The sequence below is a fragment of the Triticum aestivum genome, chromosome 1B (genome assembly GCF_018294505.1).
Source record: "Triticum aestivum cultivar Chinese Spring chromosome 1B, IWGSC CS RefSeq v2.1, whole genome shotgun sequence".
Taxonomy (NCBI): Eukaryota; Viridiplantae; Streptophyta; class Magnoliopsida; order Poales; family Poaceae; genus Triticum; species Triticum aestivum.
In genome coordinates this window covers 149,148,829-149,164,755 of record NC_057795.1, presented here as the reverse complement: position 1 = coordinate 149,164,755, position 15,927 = coordinate 149,148,829, and the positions used below count along the sequence as shown (strand labels likewise).

At 43.5% G+C, this 15,927-nt stretch overlaps 1 long non-coding RNA gene across 6 annotated transcripts; it reads left to right on the top strand.

The window, feature by feature from the left end:
• The first annotated feature begins 677 nt into the window (after positions 1-677).
• On the top strand, positions 678-6,058 carry LOC123112808 (uncharacterized). 6 transcript variants are annotated; one of them, XR_006455722.1, is made up of 8 exons: positions 678-1,227; positions 1,586-1,658; positions 2,046-2,131; positions 2,807-2,938; positions 3,049-4,015; positions 4,373-4,426; positions 5,018-5,093; positions 5,608-6,058. It is a non-coding gene; the product is annotated as an uncharacterized lncRNA (long non-coding RNA). The 6 variants fall into 6 exon arrangements; XR_006455720.1 differs by having other exon boundaries at positions 2,746-2,938; XR_006455718.1 differs by having other exon boundaries at positions 2,046-2,938.
• The last annotated feature ends 9,869 nt before the right edge of the window (positions 6,059-15,927 follow it).

The window sequence follows — 15,927 nt, the reverse complement described above, 5'->3', positions numbered from 1 at the left end:
AAATCCAGATAACATAAACACAAGGCACAAGTATTTGATTGTGCAGATGTGGGTCATGTGGCCGGGATCTCAAACACGATTGTTCGCTGGTCTGTCCATGCAGGTGATGCAATCCTTTATTGGTTCCAAGCTTAGGTGGAATGTTCGCCGTGTAGTGGACATCGTTACTGACAATGATGACAAAAAAAGAAGTGGTAACAGGAATGGGGGACGCTAGGGGTGATAATTTATTTCTCCCGTTGCAACACACGGGCACTTTTGCTAGTAAGATATAAGATATAAGATGTGTTCTTAATCTGTATTTTAATAATTAGGTAGTTAGGCAGCACACATGATCTGTATACTAGCATATCCAATCAAACCAAAGATGACAATTTGGACATGATCTGTATAATTAGCGATCTTACTTCCCTGGGGTTGTTGACCTGATCTTGGGTGTTGGAGAAGTTCTGAATTAGGCAGTCTTGTTAGGGATTTACTTGTGTACATTCTGATTTGCCTTGTTGGAAAGCAATGCATGTGTTGCATCACATATTATTTGCATCTCTACTTCTAATGTCTCAATTGGTAGTCTCCGTCGGTTAATTTTCGTCCCACCTCCACTAATTTTTTTTCGTCCTAAAAAAATCTAAAAAAAAACATACGAAATTTAACCAGGGACGAGGCCCCCTCGCAGTTAACGCAAAAAATTAGATGAACGAGGCTCCCTCCCTCCCTCGAACCCTAGCTACCCTCGTCTCCCCGCCTCCAGCCGCACCCGCCGCCGCACCCGATCTGGCTCTCCACCTCACGACGACGCGGTTCTCCCGGCGAAGACCCCCCTCCTCATGCCCTCTCCGACCTCCCTCTTCTCACGACACTCGCCCCTGCGCGCACGACCTCCCCCTCCTCCTCCTCCCGCGCCGTTCGCCGCCCCGCAAACTCCGGCAGAACTCCGGCAGCCGTTATCCGCCCTTCGCCGCGGGAGCCGCTGTAGGAGCCGCTCGCCGCTGGAGCCGCCACCGGCAGAAGCCGCAGCCCGAGCAGCCGCGGGAGCCGCTCGCCGCTGCAGCCGCCGCCCGCGGGAGCCGCCGCGGGTCGCCGCTATAGCTGGGGCCGCTGCGGGTCGCCCTTCGCCGCAGGTCACCGTCGGAGCCGCCCCACCCCTGGATCCGCCCGCCGCCGGAGCCACCCGTCGCGCTCCCACTTAGCTTGGCCTCCGCCCCGCCGCCCCCGGTCCTCAAGCAAGTAAGTTTGCCTTGCGTTCTAAAGCTCAACTATTCCTAATCTACAGACTAGCTACCTTAGAGTTCTAATGAACCGTCAATTGGATGGACTGGTGAAGCACGAGGGAGAAAGATGTGGTTGTGTCCAGATTCCAAAGAGGGCAAAATAGTTTAATAATTTCCAAAATTGATGGTATTGCCTGAGATATGAAGCTTGCACACAAGAGAAGTTCATGCTTGTGATTGCAAAATCGGTGTACATGTAAAGATCTTGTCCTTGTTTCATGAATTGGCTGGGATTTTTGTTAAGTCTCACTTGGGCAGGGCAACTATGGTCTTGATTATATGTATGTTGACTTTCCCACTTTTATTTTGGGCAGCCTACTTCAATTTTAGGTGAGCTGGCAAGGATCACAAGCATCGGTGTTGCATTCCTGAATCTCACATACATAAGTAAGTAATATTCTCCCTCACATAAAGTCCTTTTAGTGCATGTATAGTGTTTTGCTCACTTTCTTTCTAGCTAGCTGCTGCATTCATTTCTTTCCGTGGCACCGTATAATTTATACCTCGGAGAGGTCATTTCAGTGCATGATGATCTGGTGTAGCTACCATTAGCTTTACTGGAGCAGAGCAACATTTAATAGGAATTCCATCATAAATATTTACCCAGATACAACATTCTTCTCTGGAATTTGAGTTTTTCCAGAAGGTTTAGGATCTAAGGGTGAACTATCAGTGGTACTGATTATACAACGAGTTTGTACAAAATGTTCGCTGGTGTTGGGCGTTTACCTTTTATCACTCCTATATCCCCTTATTGTGTTTCTCTGTTTCTAGAAAGTAGGCCATTTGTTCCAGGCTTTCAAGTTTATGCCATAACCTGAAGGAGAAAGAGTTCACTATTGACCAGCAGTTAAAAGCAGGTTCAGTTTCTACCTCATTTTCCATCCCCACAGTAGCACTTCCTGTTAGTTCGAACAATATCTCAATGCATTATTTACACACCTAGCTTGTGCTCTGTGACCAGAATTGGTAAACTATAGCCGTGATAGTACTACACTGTATTCAGAAATAACACTGTATTCAGAAATAGCAGGAGGAGATAAAGCTAGGTGTTGCATATAGGCCGATGGTGAACCCTTTTAGAGCTGACCTTCCTTCAAAGTTGGATATCATCTACAGTAACCTCACCGCATCCATAGATCAACTGAACACACAAAAGGCACTTAAGATCTTTACTGGTATCCAGGATGTGTTGTCTGATCATCTAAGCGAATTGGCCCACTATGCTAAGGAATTAGGATAGTTCAGTTACTTGATCGGACTGTTTAGCATGTAGAAATTGGAAGCAGGCTTAGAAAAACACCACCAAGCTTGAAAGCAGAAAAAGATGCACACACTCACCATTATTATCTTCCTGTGATAATTTTAGGCTTGTACCAGGAAACTTGAAGAGGCAATTTTAGTCGGTGGTGTGCTTTAAAATTTCATATTGTTGTTCGATGTTTCTCCATAATCGTTTCTTCTATTTTTTTAGAATTTTCTAGCATATGAACTATCACATGAATTTTGCTGGCTCTGGTGGTGGCGCCGCCCAGGACGCCGGTGGCGGAGACAGAGGCAATTTGTACTGGGACGTCGTGGCCGAGCCGCAAGACCTCCGCCTTGACGAGCTGCTGGACCGATGCCTCGACGAGACACCGGACCTTGGCCTCCCTCTGGTTTTCATGGTATGGTCCCTTCCCCTCTCCACCAAATCTTGACTTGTGTGTTGTTCTGCTCTACACTGATTGTATTGCCACTCTTCTAAATCCATTTTTGATATGGTGGCCCGCTCCAGCTGGAACAGTTTTGTAGAGACAAATTGGAAGAGTGCAGCTGCCCTGGCTCATGGAATTGGAAGAATTTATGCTTTTTTCTACTCAGAAAGGAAGCTATTTTTTTCTGGATCGTAGATACAAAGGATGCAACTTTGTCAGGGGTAGTAGATACAAAGTTCAGTGTCTACAGCATATAAACTAGAAGCCGTGCTTCCGGTTTCAACATATAAACTTTTTTGGTCATACAATCTGAAATTTTAGCATTTCACATAGACAACCTATCATTTGTGGTTCACCACATTTACATGCTCTGATTCCCATGCTCATGTCAATAAGTATATGACAGAAATTTCAAAGTATCGTGTTAGTTAGAATTATCACATGGGTACCCATTTTTCTCCATGAAAATACCTCATGTAATGCTATGTTCCATATTTTCTACATTATGATAAGTTCATAATTTATATATTGTTTCAACATTATATTTTTTACTGAGACATGCAGCCCTATATTCTATTTCTGCTTCAATATATTCTCCCATGTGCATTCTAATAGACAATTGGCCCTCTTTTTTGTGATAATGAACTCCGTGATTAATGATAGTCCTTGATGAAATGCCACTAAGTTAGTCTACTATCTCAAGTCAGATTCAATAATAATTTATTTTACATTGCCATCTTTCTTGATTACATACCATGTCATTGCAGATGATCTCAGGTAATCAGATCCAACACCAAAATTCAATTTGAGTTGCTTTTAAATGCTTCTGGAAGGCAGATGATGTTGATATGATACATTGTAGTTTATGTTTGGTAGGCTATGATATTTTTTCCCTAAAATGTCACATTTCTTAATTCCAAAATTTAATTGTTGTAGGCTGAACATGAGCATGTCTGTTTGTGGTGTTGAGGTAAAGCTCAGATTGATACACAGTAGAGCCAAGGGCATGTCGTGGACCAACTATAGCAAGCTGGGCAGCGTGTGCAGGTTGACATGCTACAGTAATATGCTTTTTAAACTGCTACAACGCATGGCCATTCGGCTATTCTCTAAATTAATGCTTATATTGTTAGCATAGACCTTTCAGCTAAACATGGTTATGGTTAGAAAGAAAAGGAGTACTATTAAATCTTACTGATTTATTTCATATAACCGTTTATTTTAGTGAGGACAATACTTTTGTAAAGTCTACACTCCTCATTTGCATATTTTCAACTATATGCGACAAACGAAAGTTCAGATTATGTTTGGGCAACCTAATCTGAGGTTTAGACTATATGTGTCATGATATAGACTGCATTGCTCATCCTTCTACTTTTCTCTATTTTTTTCATTGTTCTGCAGCTAGCTTCGGGAGTGAAATGAGATAATACAGAGCATGACATGTGCCGATAGCATGTAAGTTGTTTTCTTATTTGTTACCTAATTTCCAGTCTCATTTCCTATTCCAAGATATGTTTTACTTCTCGCCACTTCCAGTATGCAAGTGCTGTTAATCAGCTATGCTCTATCTTATTTTGATCAGTTTATCTCATAGCATTGGTTGCAAATGACTTCTAGCTAATTTAATAGCACGTTGTCAGTTCGTAAGGTTCCCATGACCAATTGTAATGAGCGGGCCCCATTAGCATCTGCAGGTACGAGAACCATGTAACAATAATAACATGCACCTAGGTGCTCATACAGTACACACGCAGCAACAAAGGCTCCTTGAAACACACACTCAATTGCCTGCAAATTAGTTCTTTTGAAGAAATCAGCTTTCTGGTTTGAGTAAGTGTCAACAACATTCTAAGCTAGGGCCAACAACAATAAGGTGAGAGCTATCACAATGAAGGATATAATGCTAGAGGAGCTAAATTGCTTACCTTCTGATGATATTCTAATGAGGGATCCGTAGTTTGCTTCTAGCAATCTCTGTATCATTTCCTTAATTCCATGGTTATGTAGTTATAACTACTCTCTTGTATTCCATATACGTTCGTCTAGGAAATTGGAGGAGCTGAATTCTATATTGGTTCCTTGTTGACCTCTCACCCTGCTGATGTAGTTCTGTATTGTACAGGTATAAATTCCGAATCTCAAACTTCCAACAATATTTAAATTCTTTAGTAATAACTCTGCATTAGTGTCATCTTTAAGGCTTAGAAACTAGTACTAAAAAATTGCTTGGTCATACAATCTGAATTTTGACCATTTCACACACACAACCTATCATTTGTGGTTCCGTCAATATCACATATAATCCAATAATTAGACAATATATACTTCTACAAGACAATGCCTTTTAGTTGGGCTGAATTATACGATATTTACATATCAATGTTATTGCTCATAGTCATTTGCCAACATTGTGCAAATGGTTTCCACCAAAGAACACATAGTATTATTTTTAAAATTGTGGTAGGTTATGTTCTTCCTTTTTACTCGCTTCCTCGTCTCATTCTTGATAACCGAAGCGCCATTGCTTTCCTTTCAAGTAATGTATGTTGGCAAAAAGAAGGTTTTATAGCTCTCGAGTCCTTGCCAGTTGTGTTCTTCTTTTATGTCTTTAATAGCCTGAACAAATATATGTTCAGGTGATTGCACTTGTGGAAGGATTAGCCCACCAGTGCTCAGACGGAACGTGCATTCTAAGCCAGATTCAGGTGCTCTGCTCCAGCCTTCAACAAGTCAATCTTGTTTAGTACTATGGAGTGCAAACTATGCAGATGATGTTTGTGTTTAGAAGTTTCTACTAGGACACATATAACTCTTTGGGTGGGTCAGGTGCCCCCTTTCTCATACAATTGAGTCGTATTCACTTTGAGTGTAACTTGTAGCCTTGTAAATTAAAGAGAACATGTGTTGATTCCCTAGTTTATAGCTGACCTTGCACGCCAAAGTTGGACAAGATATTATTGAGCTAAAATATTCAAATGCAAGGCTGAGGCTAATATTGTAGCTATGCCCAAGGCTTTGAATAAAATAATTTGGTGTGTTGCTCGAATGTCAATTTAGTGTGAATATACACCCCTTTTTCAATGAGAATGGAACTAACAGTGATATGTGCTTTTGTTTGTGTGTTTAAGCATACTGCTTTTGTTTTATGTTTTCACATATAAGAATGCGTATAACCACCTTGTGAGAACAAACTTGAATAGATGCTTGCAAGAGAATAATAATATTAGTCTCTTAGTCTTAATCACTCAGTTGGTAGTCTTCGTTCCACGGTTAATTTTCGTCCCATCTTCATTGGGTTTTTTTTCGTCCTCCCTCCCATCTCCCAGTGAACCCCCCAGGGCCGTCGAAGAAGAAAAAAAGAAGTCCGGGTTAGCGATGCCCCCATGAAGTCAAGGTGCCAAACCTCCGGTCGATCCAAAGAAAATCGAAGGGAAAAAATCTACAAAAAAAAAACATACGAAATTTAACCAAGGACGAGGCCTCCTCGCACGTAACGTGAAAAATTAGACGAACGAGGCTCCCTCCCTCCCTCGAACCCTAGCTACCCCTCGTCTCCCCGCCTCCAGCCGCACCCGCCGCCGCACCCCAATCCCTGATCTGGCTCTCCACCTCACGACGACGCGGTTCTCCCGGCGATGACCCCCCTTCTCATGCCTTCTCCGCCCTCCTCCTCAAGACGTCACCATCGCCTCCCCTCCTCCGTGGTTCGGCCATGGCCACCACCGATGCCCTCCTCTCCATCGTCGTCGCCAACCCTCACCTCCACATCACTATATCTCAACCTCCATCGATCTTCTCCCGGATGGATCCGTCCACGTCACTAGATCGACAAAGGGGGACCTCCACCGTCGCCGTTCTTCTTCCTTCCTGACCTCCCGTCGCTGTTCTCCACGGATCTGGTCGTGGCCACAACCGACCATGGATCTGGCCGTGGCCGGGATGAAGGGTGGGTCCAGTATAGAACCAGGAGGTACTAGCACTAAGATGGGAAGGTGGTTGCCACCCTTATCCCTTGCTGCTGGCCGGCCACGGCGATGTTGATCACCGGCTCACTTAAAATACAAGTTGATGGATTTTGTGATAAGAGTGAGCAGGGTGGAGGTTGGGTTTGGTATGTTTACTTACAAATTTGCATTCTTGGCTTTGGGGGCGCCACAGGCGGCGCAATACCTCCTCCCTCTTGATGGCAGTGGTGAAAACACACGAACATGGGGGAGGGGATCATGGCAGAGGCGGGGCAGGCATTACGGGGGACTCCTCCTTATCGGTCTATGAGGAAGTATGGTGTGAAGGAGAGAGGGTGTCATGGTGAAAGTGAGGCGGACGTCACCCATTACGGCGGGAAACAAAGCGGGAAGGGGAGGGTCCGACGAGAAAATGAGAGGGTGTGTCGTGGTGGTGGGGTTTTGTGTTGGTTTCACATGTTGGAGATAACATCACGAATAGTCTGGATAGCAACATTTCTTTCTCACATATGGGCTGGATTTGGGGCATCCGGACTACCAAGACGGTTGTAGTAGCCCGTTTGATGTCCGAACACATTCGGACGTATGAGAGGAAAAAAATAAGCTTAGACGTTGAATACGACTTTAATTGTTTCTCTGATTCATTTATATACACTGTTGCCCGTAGCAGTCCGTAGCAACGCACGGGCGTTCTGCTATTGTTTTTGCATGATGGGATGAGTTGAGAAAGCAGTTTTTATTATACTTGCTCAAGCATCGTGCGGATGAAGAAAAAAACTTCCTTGATATTGTGCGAGAATTTCTTAAGCGCATCAAGTAGATTTTAATAATTTGTAATATATTTTTAGTTGGATCATCGATTTATGTGTATACATCGTCAATTTGGCTTTTTGTTATCAGTTTACATTACAAGTGAAGTAGACTTCAATTATTATGCAATTGTGTCCATGCTATATTGTCTCTTCCTGTGATATTTTACATGGATTATTTTATATATCTTCAGCAAAATATTTCAGAAGCCCGTGACAACGCACGGGCGTACTACTAGTTATATTTAGATGACATATATTCAGTGAACTAGCACTTGTATTGTATCTTGATAAAACCGATTATGTTACTTGGACATTTTGTTATCCATGAAGCGTGGACATGTTAGATGTTTTGTTTATTGACAAAATTTCTTGTCCAAGAAGCTTGGGTATATATTTTTTCTCTTTTGTTGCATAGTGGTTTTGCCCCTTTGATCTGTTTTTATTTATGGTGGTATCTAGCTTGCCTATTATGTTTGTACTCTTACAGTAGTAATGTCATATGCAAGATCTGAAGTGTTGTTGTTGGCTTTTCTTGTAGGAGAACTAGTATTTTGTTTCTGTATAATATCGTTGGCTTATAAATGATAGAAATTTCTATTTTTTGTTGTTGCTTGCGTGTGCAGGATCGGAAGTATCAACCTCTTTAATATTCCTTCTCCCGACAGTGGCTGTTGAGATACTCATTATCGCATGTACTTAGGCAGCTAGGATCTTCTTTTATTGTTTCCTAGTCTACGGATATCTCCCGATCCTTTCCATGTATAGCGGATACGGATAAGATATCCTTGTCCTTGTACTTTATATATGCTACGGCATACGATCAATGAACATATCGACAATCCACATGGCATCAGATACCGCGTTTATTTCCTAACGCTTCCGCCGCCGTCGCCGCACCTGCGCCGCAGCTGCCTTCTTGCCGCCGACGCTCCCTGCCGCCGTAGTCCCTCCTGCCACTGCATCCCATCCCGTCTGTTGCCCTCCTTTGCCGCCGCCACCCACCTCTCCCTCTTCCTCCACCCGACCCCTAACCTCCACCCGAACCCTAAACCTCCACCATGTCGTTCGCTTCCTACGACTCCTCCTCCTCCTCCCCCATGTCCGGCACCACACAACACTCCAACCCGTTTGCCGGCCCTGCCCCCATCCCCGTTGAAGACATCTGCAACGCCGACATCCTCGCCCGTGTGCCCATCCGTCTCTCCCAGGAGGACTCCTCTTACTATGCATGGAAGACATACTTTCATCTTGTTTTTGTGAGTTTCATCTCCAGGAGAATATCAACGACACCGTTGACTCCAAGGCCATGGCATTCGACGCCGAGTGGTCGGCCGTCGAGGCGACGATCATTTGCTGGTTTTTCCTAACCATCTCTAAGGACTTGTTTTACACGGTGCTGCAGGTTGACGATGATGCACACGCTGTCTGAAAGCTCAATAGCCTCTTCACCGACAATCGGCTCCAGCGGCTCGTCTTCCTTCGGCAGGAATTCTTTGGGTGCCATCAAAATAATTCCTCCGTGGATGATTTTTGCTTGCGCCTAAAGCGTCTTTGCAACGAGCTCCGCGACATCGGCGAGAAAGTCTCCGACGATCTTCTCCTCAGCACCCTCGTCGCCAGCCTCAATGAGGAGTTCACTCACGCGGCTGCCAACCTCACGCTCATCCCCAACCCGACCTTCCCCAAGGTCGTCACCTCCTTGCGTTTGGAGGAACGCAGGATGAAGAAGATGAGGGTGTGGGCGGTGCTCGCCGCCGGCACATCGCGCGCTGCTGCTTGAAGGAAATATGCCCTAGAGGCAATAATAAAGTTATTATCTATAATTCCGCATATCATGATAAATGTTTATTATTCATGCTAGATTTGTATTAACCGAAAACTCAGTACATGTGTGAATACATAGACAAACAAAGTGTCACTAGTATGCCTCTACTTGACTAGCTCGTTGAATCAAAGATGGTTAAGTTTCCTAGCCATAGACATGAGTTGTCATTTGATTAACGGGATCACATCATTAGAGAATGATGTGATTGACTTGACTCATTTCGTTAGCTTAGCACTTGATCGTTTAGTATATTGCTATTGCTTTTTTCATGACTTATACATGTTCCTATGACTATGAGATTATGCAACTCCTGAATACCGGAGGAACACTTTGTGTGCTACCAAATGTCACAACATAACTGGGTGATTATAAAGGTGCTCTACAGGTGTCTCCGATGGTACTTGTTGAGTTGGCATAGATCGAGATTAGGATTTGTCACTCCGATTGTCGGAGAGGTATATCTAGGCCCTCTCGGTAATGCACATCACTATAAAGCCTTGCATGCAATGTGACTTACAGAACGAGTAAAGAGACTTACCGGTAATGAGATTGAACTAGGTATTGAGATACCGACGATCAAATCTCAGGCAAGTAACGTACCGATGACAAAGGAACAACGTATGTTGTTATGCAGTTTGACCGATAAAGATCTTCGTAGAATATGTAGGAACCAATATGAGCATCCAGGTTCCACTATTGGTTATTGGTCGGAGACGTGTCTCGGTCATGTCTACATAGTTCTCGAACCCGTAGGGTCTGCACGCTTAACGTTATGTGACGATCGGTATTATGAGTTTATGTGTTTAGATGTACCGAAGGTTGTTTGGAGTCCCATATATGATCACGGACATGACGAGGAGTCTCGAAATGGTCGAGACATAAAGATCGATATATTGGATGACTATGTTTGGACATCGGAATGGTTCCGGGTGAGTTCGGGCATATACTGGAGTACCGGGAGGTTACCGGAATGCCCCGGGAAGTATATGGGCCTTATTGGGCCATAGTGGGAGAGAGGAGAGGGAAGCCTAGGAGGGGGCGCCCCCCCCCCCAAGCCCAATCCAAATTGGGTGGGGGGCCGCCCCCTCCCTTTCCTTCCCCTTCTCTCCCCCTTCCTTCCTCTCCTGATCCAACTAGGGAAGGGGGGAATCCTACTCCCGGTGGGAGTAAGACTCCCTTGGGGCGCGCCATAGGAGGGTCGGCCCTCCCCCTCCTCTACTCCTTTATATATGGAGGAGGGGGCACCCCTTAGACACACAAGTTGATCATTGATCTCTTAGCCGTGTGCGGTGCCCCCCTCTACCATAATCCACCTCAGTCATATCGTTGCAGTGCTTAGGCAAAGCCCTGCGCCGGTAGCTTCATCATCACCGTCATCACGCCGTCATGCTGACGAAGCTCTCCCTTGACACTCAGCTAGATCGAGAGTTCGTGGGACGTCACAGAGCCGAACGTGTGCAGATCACGAAGGTGTCGTACTTTCGGTACTAGGATCGGTCGGATCATGAAGACATACGACTACATCTACCGTGTTTTCATAATGCTTCCGCTTACTGTCTACGAGGGTACGTGGATGACACTCTCCCCTCTCATTGCTATGCATCACCATGATCTTGCGTGTGCGTAGGAATTTTTTTGAAATTACTGCGTTCCCCAACAGTGGCATCCGAGCCAGGTTTATGCGTAGATGTTATATGCACGAGTAGAACACAAGTAAGTTGTGGGCAATAATAGTCATACTGCTTACCAACATGTCATACTTTGATTCGGCCGTATTGTTGGATGAAGCGGCCCAGACCTACATTACGCGTACGCTTACGCGAGACTGGTTCTACCGACGTGCTTCGCACATAGGTGGCTGGCGGGTGTCAGTTCCTCCAACTTTAGTTGAATCGAGTGTGGCTACGCAAAGTCCTTGTTGAAGGTTAAAACAACATATACTTGATGAAAAATCGTTGTGGTTTTGATGCGTAGGTAAGAACGGTTCTTGCTCAGCCCGTAGCAGCCACGTAAAACTTGCAACAACAAAGTAGAGGATGTCTAACTTGTTTTTGCAGGGCATGTTGTGATGTGATATGGTCAAGACATGATGCTAAATTTTATTGTATGAGATGATCATGTTTTGTAACAGAGTTATTGGCAACTGGCAGGAGCCATATGGTTGTCGCTTTATTGTATGCAATGCAATCGCCTTGTAATTGTTTTTACTTTATCACTAAGTGGTAGCGATAGTCATAGAAACAATAGTTGGCGAAACGACAACGATGCTACGATGGAGATCAAGGTGTCGTGCCGGTGACGATGGTGATCATGACGGTGATTTGGAGATGGAGATCAAAGGCACAAGATGATGATGGCCATATCATATCACTTATATTGATTACATGTGATGTTTATCCTTTATGCATCTTATTTTGCTTTGATTGATGGTAGCATTATAAGATGATCTCTCACTAAATTTCAAGGTACAAGTGTTCTCCCTGAGTATGCACTGTTGCCAAAGTTCGTCGTGCCGAGACACCACATGATGATCGGGTGTGATAAGCTCTATGTTCACATACAACGGGTGCAAGCCAGTTTGCACACGCAGAATATTCGGGTTAAACTTGACGAGCCTAGCATATGCAGATATGGCCTCGGAACACTGAGACCGAAAGGTCGAGCGTGAATCATATAGTAGATATGATCAACATAGTGATGTTCACCATTGAAAACTACTCCATCTCACGTGATGATCGGGCATGGTTTAGTTGATTTGGATCATGTGATCACTTAGATGATTAGAGGGATGTCTATCTAAGTGGGAGTTCTTAAGTAATATGATTAATTGAACTTTAATTTATCATGAACTTAGTACCTGATAGTATTTTGCATGTCTATATTGTTGTAGATCAATGGCCCGTGCTATTGTTCCTTTTAATTTTAATGCGTTCCTTGAGAAAGCTAAGTTGAAAGATGATGGTAGCAATTACACAAACTGGGTCCGTAACTTGAGGATTATCCTCATTGCTGTACAGAAGAACTACGTCATGGAAGCACCTCTACATGCAAGGCCCGCTGCAGGAGCAACACCAGACGTTGTGAACGTCTGGCAGAGCAAAGCTGATGACTACTCGATAGTTCAGTGTGCCATGCTTTACGGCTTAGAACCGGGACTTCAACGACGTTTTGAACGTCATGGAGCATATGAGATGTTCTAGGAGTTGAAGTTAATATTTCAAGCAAATGCCTGGATTGAGAGATATGAAGTCTTCAATAAGTTCTATAGCTGCAAGATGGAGGAGCATAGTTCTATCAATGAACATATACTCAAAATACCTAGGTATAACAACCACTTGATTTAGCTGGGAGTTAATCTTCCTGATGACAGTGTCATTGACAGAATTCTTCAATCACTGCCACCAAGCTACAAGAGCTTCGTGATGAACTATAATATGCAAGGGATGAACAAGACAATTCTTGAGCTCTTCACGATGCTAAAGGCTGCGGAGGTAGAAATCAAGAAGGAGCATCAAGTGATGATGGTCAACAAGACCACCAGTTTCAAGAAAAAGGGTAAAGGGAAGAACGGGAACTTCAAGAAGAACGGCAAGCAAGTTGCTGCTCAAGTGAAGAAGCCCAAGTCTGGACCTGAGCCTGAGACTGAGTGCTTCTACTGCAAAGGGACTGGTCACTGGAAGCGGAACTGCCCCAAGTATTTGGTAGATAAGAAAGATGGCAAGGTGAACAAAGGTATATGTGATATACATGTTATTGTGTACCTTACTAATGCTTGCAGTAGTGCATGGGTATTTGATACTCTTTCTGTTGCTAATATTTGCAACTCGAAACAAGAACTACGGATTAAGCGAAGATTGGCTAAGGACGAGGTGAGATGCGTGTGGGAAATGGTTCCAAAGTCGATGTGATCGCCGTCGGCACGCTACCTCACATCTACCTTCGGGATTAGTTTTAGACCTGAATAATTGTTATTTGGTGCCAGCGTTAAGCATGAACGTTATATCTGGATCTTGTTTGATGCGAGACGGTTATTCATTTAAATTAGAGAATAATGGTTGTTCTATTTAGATGAATAATATCTTTTATGGTCATGCACCCTTGAAGAGTGGTCTATTTTTGTTGAATCTCGATAGTAGTGATACACATATTCATAATATTGGTGTAAAGCACATGAATAAACTCCATTCTGATGAACTTTTGGAATCACTTGATTATGAATCACTTGGTGCTTGTGAACCATGCCTAATGGGCAAGATGACTAAAACTCTATTCTCCGGAAAAATGGAGCGAGCAACAGATTTGTTGGAAATCATACATACTGATGTATGTGGGCCGATGAATATTGAGGCTCGCGGTGGGTATCGTTATTTTCTCACCTTCACAGATGATTTGAGCAGATATGGGTATATCTACTTGATGAAACATAAGTCTGAAACATTTGAAAAGTTCAAAGAATTTCAGAGTGAAGTGGAAAATCATCGTAACAAGAAAATAAAGTTTCTACGATCTGATCGTGGAGGAGAATATTTGAGTTATGAGTTTGGTCTTCATTTGAAACAATGCGGAATAGTTTCGCAACTCACGCCACCCGGACACCACAACGTAATGGTGTGTCCAAACGTCATAACCGCACTTCATTAGATATGGTGCGATCTATGATGTCTCTTACTGATTTACCGCTATCATTTTGGGGTTATGCTTTAGAGACGGTTGCATTCATGTTACATAGGGCACCATCTAAATTCGTTGAGACGACACCTTATGAACTGTGGTTTGACAAGAAACCCAAGTTGTCATTTCTTAAATTTTGGGGTTGCGATGCTTATGTGAAAAAGCTTCAACCTGATAAGCTCGAACCCAAATCAGAGAAATGTGTCTTCATAGGATACCCAAAGGAGACTGTTGGGTACACCTTCTATCACAGATCCGAAGGAAAGACATTCGTTGCTAAGAATGGATCCTTTCTAGAGAAGGAGTTTCTCTCGAAAGAAGTGAGTGGGAGGAAAGTAGAAGTTGATGAGGTAACTATACCTTCTCCCTTATTGGAAAGTAGTTCATCACATAAATCTGTTCCTGTGACTCCTATACCAATTACTGAGGAAGCTAACGATGATGATCATGTAAATTCAGATCAAGTTACTACCGAACCTCGTAGGTGAACCAGAGTAAGATCCGCACCAGAGTGGTACGGTAATCCTGTTCTGGAGGTCATGTTACTTGACCATGACGAACCTACAAACTAGGAGGAAGCGATGATGAGCCCACATTCCATGAAAAGGCTTGATGCCATGAAATCTGAGATGGGATCCATGTATGAAAATAAAATGTGGACTTTGGTTGACTTGCCCGTTGATCGGAAAGCCATCGAGAATAAATGGATCTTCAAGAAGAAGACTGACGCTGACAGTAATGTTACTGTCTACAAAGCTCGACTTGTTGCGAAAGGTTTTTGACAAGTTCAAGGAGTTTACTATGATGAGACCTTCTCACCCGTAGCGATGCTTAAGTCCGTCCGAATCATGTTAGCAATTGCCGCATTTTATGATTATGAAATTTGGCAAGTGGACGTAAAGACTGCATTCCTGATTGGATTTCTGGAAGAAGAGTTGTATATGATGCAAACCGAAGGTTTTATCGATCCAAAGGATGCTAACAAAGTGTGTAAGCTCCAGCGATGCATTTATGGACTGGTGCAAGCATCTCAGAGTTGGAATAAACGTTTTGATAGTGTGATCAAAGCATATGGTTTTATACAGACTTTTGGAGAAGCCTGTATTTACAAGAAAGTGAGTGGGAGCTCTGTAGAATTTCTAATATTATATGTGGATGACATATTATTGATTGGAAATGATATAGAATTTTTGGATAGCATAAAAGGATACTTGAACAAGAGTTTTTTCAATGAAAGACCTCGGTGAAGCAGCTTATATATTGGGCATTGATGACCCACAAGTATAGGGGGTCTATCATAGTCCTTTCGATAAGTAAGAGTGTCGAACCCAACGAGGAGCAGAAGGAAATGATAAGCAGTTTTTAGTAAGGTTTTCTCTGCAAGCACTGAAATAGTAGGTGATAGATAGTTTTGTGATAAGATAAATAATAACGAGCAAAAAAGTAAATAAAGGAAATAAAGTGCAGCAAGGTGGCCCAATCCTTTATGTAGCAAAGGATAAGCCTGGACAAATTCTAATAATGAAGAAGGAGCTCCCGAGGAGACATTGGGAATTATCGTCAAGCTAGTTTTCATCACGTTCGTAAGATTCGCGTTTGGTACTTTGATAATTTGATATGTGGGTGGACCGGCACTTGGGTACTGCCCTAACATGGACAAGCATCCCACTTATGATTAAACCC